At 32.3% G+C, this 7,315-nt stretch overlaps 1 pseudogene; it reads left to right on the plus strand.

Annotated features, from left to right (window-relative positions):
* Nucleotides 1–3,972: 3,972 nt before the first annotated feature.
* Nucleotides 3,973–5,419, plus strand: LOC111041825 (annotated as a pseudogene).
* Nucleotides 5,420–7,315: the final 1,896 nt, after the last annotated feature.

Here is a 7,315-nt window from a genome sequence, read left to right on the forward strand (position 1 = left end):
GGCACGTCTCGATGATACCGTCATCGGTACACCCGCCACTCAAGGAGAGAGAGAAACGAATAACGAAGCTTCGGCAACCCGTCGGTCTGCAGTCTGCGTCTGCACTCGTCATTACACACCGTAGAGTACAATAATAGATGGACGGTTATTCTGTTAAACAGTGAACATGAATTAGCGCTCCCATTATTATTCTTTAGACTTACTTTCAGCTTGTGTGCAGTAGTGGCACTGGAGCACCAGTGTTTATTTTCTATTAATTATTAATTATTATTGTTATTTCTAATCAACTGCTTTGAAGGTTGAACAACAAACTTAAAAGAAGAAAAAACTTTGCTCGCTCTTGTAAAAAGTATGCTTCGAAAGAATACTAATAAAAAGATGTGAACAAACTAAAAGTAGCCTCCTATGTAAAATTAGGGATGGACTTTAACAGCATTAGTATTGTTAACAGATGCTTACAGACTTAAATTGTGCAATGTTTTATGATTGATATCAAGTATAAAACTCCCCTTACAATGCCAACTACTCTACAATGGAGGCGGCGCAGAGCAATACCCACTTCCACTTTTTATTATTAGGTACTATTTAAATAGTTAATTTAATGCAAAGCCTGAGTTGAGCTATATGTTTTGCATAACTTTAGTAACCTGTCTGTTGGATGCTTGATTTCTGGCTGAATGAGATCATGTACATACAAATCAGATTGTTTGATAGGCGAAACCTTTCAACAAACTCAATCACGAGGATGTCGAAAATAATCTGGACGCTGCCTGAATATTCTTTCGATGTTCATTCGCAATCAAGTTTAATGAACAAAATCCTCATCCTACAATATTTCGTTATTCATTTTTAAATAACATAAAAGATTCCTCGCACGATTAATTATTTTAACACAAAATATCAGTTTAAATGTATTAATGAATGAATAATGGATCTATGGCAAAAATATTGATAAACATTTTTTTTAAACCATCGAGATAGGTTTCTTAACTCGCTTTTAATCGGAGTTAAGTATAAACTTATTTTGGACTAGACTGGTATAACTGGTATAACCCTTAAGGATCGAGGACAATTGGCCTCCGTCATCCAGCTCGACGGTAGTAAAAAAATAAAAAACGGAGCGGTCATGACCGTAGTACATTACACGAGCCAGAGTTTACCCATTGAATGTGCGTAAATTTTCCCATTTTCTTTAGCCTGACCTACAGACCTAATGAATGGACATATTGGTCGGTTTATGGTATCAATAGATCGGGCATGATATGCAGATTATACATTTATTATTATTGAAACAAATTGGTGGAATAATACAGAATATATTGGCCAAAAAGTTAAATATTTTTGAGGTAATAAGGTATTGTGCTGAACCGTGTTTTTAGTTGTAACGTTCGACGTTGCAGCGCTAGAGACCATATAGTAATATAACTCCCTATATGCCGTATCGTCATACACTTGGCAGCGATTCCCGTCGTTACCTGCGTATTATTTCAGCCGACATTCTGTGTTGACATGTATATTCATTATTCGCAGCTGTGCCGTAATATATAATAACAACGTGTTACTTGTTGTAATTGTAACTACAAGTAATAAATAGTTATTTTATTATTTGTTCCTAAGTTTTTTTTAAATGGATTTTTAAGTGCGTCAACAGAAATTACCATTGTCTATCTGTGAATGAAGCCTATTATACTCGCATAATTTTACACCAAAATAAATGGCTACGATGTAATGACACTGTACTTTGAACGATGGTCTTGAGGGGGTAAAGATGTATATACTTATTATAATGAGAAAAAAAATTGAAAATGATTAAAAAAAAAATCGAATGTATTGAATGAACAAACATAATAATATAATATATAAATAAAAACACGAAAACCTGCGAATCCTGCCGGTACATAAAAATATGTTACAAAAAAAAAAATACTGATATGACAACAAACACACTACGTTCAACTCTGTATAAAAAATTGCTAAGTAAAAAAAAAATAGTCATTTATAAAACATCAGCATTATAAATATGTGATATCATTGACAAATGCGAAGTAAATTAAATGTAAAATACAATTATTCTATTTCAATAATTAATTTACTTAGCTAGAATTATTTCGACAAATAAACATGTCCGTTCACAACTAGACTATTTAACAAATTTCCATTACAGGTACTAAATTTGTTTTGTAAAAAGGTTTTAATTATTAATTTATAAATAAAATAAAGTAAATAAATTATTGAGATGGAATACATGTATTTTAAATTTAATTTACTTTGCATTTATCAATAATATCACATCTGTATAATGCTACTTTTATAAATGTCAATTTTGTACACGGAGTTGGACGAAGTGTTTTTGTTAGACACTATAGGTGTATATATATATTACACCTGACTGACACTTCATCCACTACATAAAATCTACTTACCTTGTACAATGCCACCCGTTTACGTGATATAATAAAATATTATTATTATTAACGGTTTGTTTTCTAATTCTAACCTGTTGTGAATTTCGAAGTGGTGAGATACCCACCTATATTTATTATGTTATATGTACAGAGTATTTCATACTTACAAAATAAAAATTATAATAAGAGTGACATCTATTTGAAGAATTATACCTATAGTGAACACCATGTTAATCGGCAGATGCGTTGATATCACGTGATCACGATGTATGGTGTTGATAATATCAACTGGAGGTGAAAATCGTTTTTCGTTTTGAAATACCTATATACGAACTACTTTCAAAACTAAACCGAAAACACGTTTTGAAACGTACTTCGTACTAATGCACTGCTGCATACCTGTACGTCTGAACACTGTACACTATAAGCGTGTGGACTTGAAATAATATAGGATCTATTGTCCTAACGTTAAGTAAAAAATAATGTAATAATATATAGGATAGGTAAACTATAGAAAAAAATATAACACAACTATATGGACACAAGATAGGATTTTGGTACATAAAGAAACCAAAAAAAAGTTATTTTACAATAACAATATTATTTCCACGGCTGACACAGATTTCACTCAATCTGTATAGTAATTATGTTAAAGGTATGCCGATCATAGGCACACATTCAGTCTTAAACTTGGGAGTGCTAAAATGTTTAAGTCCAAAGTGACCCGTGGGGGGCTTTGCCCCTATACGGTTGTTATACGTATCAAACATAAATTATTTAGTTTTAAGTAAAATCATAAATCACAACATTAAAAAAAAACCAAAGTAGTAAATCAAATTTTCAATAAGAATTATTTTTTCCAACATGGGATCTGTTAAATACTTTCCTTTAAATAATAAATCAATGAATTAAATAGTTTTACTAATCAATAAATTAGTTCGATATTCGAGCGCCGGGCGCCTGGATAGATAATGGAGCACCGGGCGTCCGGTAACACTGTAGAGTACCGGGTCACACTGTAAATTACCCGCTGCATTTGAATATTGGCGTCTAATTAAATATATAATAATAGTTATTTTATTAGGAAAACCTTAATCGTTTATTTGGCCTTACTAATCTTTATAGGTATCTTTCCCTTCAACCTCATGAGTGTAGTACAGTACAGCACAGCACGGTATATGATATAGTTTTCAGTTTTGTTTTTTTCGAAGTTTAAAGTTTTTTCCAAATATGAAAATTTTTGATGTTTTTTCTTCATTCGATGAATTTGAAAGAGTTTTAAGTCACTACAAAGACAAAAATTATGTCGACTATTATATCAAAGACTGCAAAACCTGGCATCAATCAATGCTAAATTCCCAAATGGGAAAATGGTAACAGCATCAACCAAAATTAAATATTACGATATAAATATTGTTGTGTGCATGGAGGATGCCACAAAAAAAAAAAAATACTTTAGACCAACGTGCCACCTCGTAAGTACATTTATAGTTTATACATATTTATACATATTTTATTTTATATTACTTAGTTACAATTTATAAAATATATAAATAAATTTATATTCAAATGTTTAAGTACAATGCGCCAATGTTGTGAAGCTTTTATATATTTAAAAGCTTCAGCAAATGGACAACAGTTAGAAATAACTAAAATGAACGAGACTCATAACCACGAGATATCAAAAATATTGTACAGCCATCTTCCCAATCAGAGAAAGATCACACCGGAAAACAAGGCCATAGTTAGAGTTGATGGATATGAAGACAAACAAAAAACTTATACAAGAAAAAATCATGAAAGAAAGCGGTAAAATAGTTACACTTAAGGATTTATCCAACATCCGTACCACAGCTGGTAAGAAAAATAATATTTTAGTTTAGTGCTTTTGATATTTCTAGTTTTTTTTGTAGGAAATCATTATTCAAAAAATGATTTAACCGAAGTTGTAACTAAATTAAAGAGGAAATTCAACTGTACTGTAGAGGTATCAATAGACGAAGACAATAATTTAAACGGTATTTTTATTCAAGATATGATTATGGTAGAATCATTCAGTTCATTTCCAGAGGTATATTATATTATATAAAAGTAACAATTTATAAAAATACTTTTTTAAATTTTTTTTTGTACAGGTAGTTTTTGCAGATGCCACGTACAAATTACTTGATCTGAGGCTTCCCGTTTATGTTTTAATGACTGAGGATGGCAAAGGGAACAGTGAAATTGCAGCGATTGGACTGTTGGTAAATGAGGAAGAGTCAACTTTGCGTTGGTTTTTTGAAACATTCAAAAAGAACAACCCAATATCAATTCAAACTCGCGTATATGTAACCGACAAAGATATGAAGGAAAGAAAGGTAATAAGGCAAGTATTTCCAAATTCTTCATTAACAATATGCTTATTTCACACATTACGGACCTTCAATCGGGAAATAACATGTGAAAAAAGAAATATAACTCCCAAAGAAAGGGATGATGTGAAACTGATATTTCAAGAATTAACATACTGCAAATCCGAAGAAGAATATGATACGATATACACCCACCTTCAATCCATAGCACCTGAATCAATCATTAATTATTATAATAAAAATTGGCACAATATAAGACAGGAATGGGTGATGGGCATGACATTTAACACTGGAAATTTCATGAACAAGACGAATAACATATTAGAAAGTTTTAATGCCAAACTTAAATCGGTAATATCTACATTTTCCACACTGGAAGATTTTGTTGAAAAACTTTTTATTGTTTTGAGCTGTGTGCGACTATAACGGGATAGGAATGCAGTGAAATTGGTCCAAAAGCAGCCCACTAAAATAAATGATATTCCAGAGCTACGGCAGTATCATAGTTTTTTAACGACGTATGGAATTAATTAGGTATTGAATCAATAATACTACCTGGTAAAATCAGAACTTGTGGTCGGCCAAAAGGCGCAATTATGACAACAATCGGCCTTCCTAAACGGCTTAAAACTGGTAGAGCATTGGCTAAAAAAATGGAAATAGGGATATAGCTGTCGATTCAGATGAACAAATCTATTGTCTTTGTAATCAGATTTCATATGGAGAGATGATATGTTGCGATAATGATTTATGCACAGTAGAATGGTTTCATTTTTCTTGTGTTTCATTATCAACAAAACCAAAAGGTAAATGGTTTTGCCCCAAGTGTCGCGGAAATCGTCCAAATAAAATGAAGCCTAAAGTGCAGTTTCTCAAGGAAAATGAAAGATACAACAAAGAAGATTTTGTTTTTAACCAATGACTATTGGTATTCGGATAAAATCTGTATTTTTGTGATTTATTATACTATTATAAAAAGAATAACTATTAAGTAACTATTAACTAATAACTCACTATATTATTATCATAGACATGTATATAATAAGAGATTATAATATTATTATCATATTTTTATAATTACAGTGTGACCCGGTACTCTACAGTGTTACCGGGCACCCGGTGCTCCATTATCTATCCGGGCGCCCGGTGCTCTAGACACAGCGTATATTTATCTAAAAGAATTACAAATTAAAAATAAATTATATTAAATCTAACCTTCTTGATTTTTAATCAAACTTAGTAATTATATCTTCATTTTTTAATACGTTCGTTAGTTCTCTATATGATTCATTACATTTAAATATACTAAACATATTTAAACAAGTAATATTATGTAAGTACACAAATTGAATACAAATCACATAAATTACTTTACACCGCACTAGTAAATTGTTGGTTGGAATTATGTAGACAAATGGAAAGAATAATGATATAAAAGTAGTCAATATCAGCTAGTAATATTGTCATTTGTCACTGACACAAGAACACAATTGAACAACTAATGGATCAACTACCTTTGATTCATATCTTATGGTTATACTAAAAATAGACGGACGACGGTTGAAAATGTCTGTATTATAAAACTAAATAATATTAATTAATATCATTATTTTCATAACAATTAACCTAACCGGTATCGGGAGGTGTACAAAAACAAGATCCTATTCAGTATTCCAGTAATAAAATAATACTAAAAATAAACATATGAACGCAAAATTATATTGTAAACAATATTTTTAGCTCAATATAAATTGGGCCAGTTGGGGATGCTAATTTAAGACTCCCCTGGCAAACCCCGTATGTGCGCCAATTATGCCGATAGCGAAAAAGCGGCTCTAATGTAATCCCTCCGTGTTATTTTCATAGTACATAATTGTAATTAATCCCTTATTAACGCGATTATATAATTATTAGATATATAAAATCGAAACAAACAGGATATCTATTAACAAAAACTAAAATAAAAATAATAGAATTAATGAAATCACCCGGTGATACAACCAATGCAATGTACCGTAAAAAACAAACAACCCAAGCCGCATCCGGGGTTGTCGCCTTGGTCGTCGATGGCTTCAGTTCCACCAGCCGGTTCCACGGGTTCCTGATGTTCACTCTCGAATATGATTTCCCTACCGTGTCCATGTCATCAGCGGGTGACATTGATGGTGACGGCGGCGGAAGTGCATCAGGGAACTTCATCCTCTGATGCAAAGCTGGCACAACTTCCACTCTTTCGGTCAAAGCGGCGACCTCTCTTTGGTCCTCCGGAACTTGTCTGGGTGGTGTCGCATACACGCCGGAAAATACGAACCTGTTGACGGCAAACCAACAACGATCTATTTATGGCTCGTGGTAGCGGCTGTGGATGTGACGGTCATCTGCACCGAATTCCTAGGTGGCAGTGGCTACCGCTGGACCGAGTACTGCAACATTTTGGGTTGTACCTTTGGAGCCGGTCAAGAAATAATAAGATAGATAATAAGTTGGAAGTTATAGAAAAAATTGTATTTACATTTAATTCTTCAGATACTAAAGTCTGTATTGATATTTTTTCTA

This window comes from Myzus persicae, unplaced genomic scaffold, assembly GCF_001856785.1.
Source record: "Myzus persicae strain clone G006 unplaced genomic scaffold, MPER_G0061.0, whole genome shotgun sequence".
Taxonomy (NCBI): domain Eukaryota; kingdom Metazoa; phylum Arthropoda; class Insecta; order Hemiptera; family Aphididae; genus Myzus; species Myzus persicae.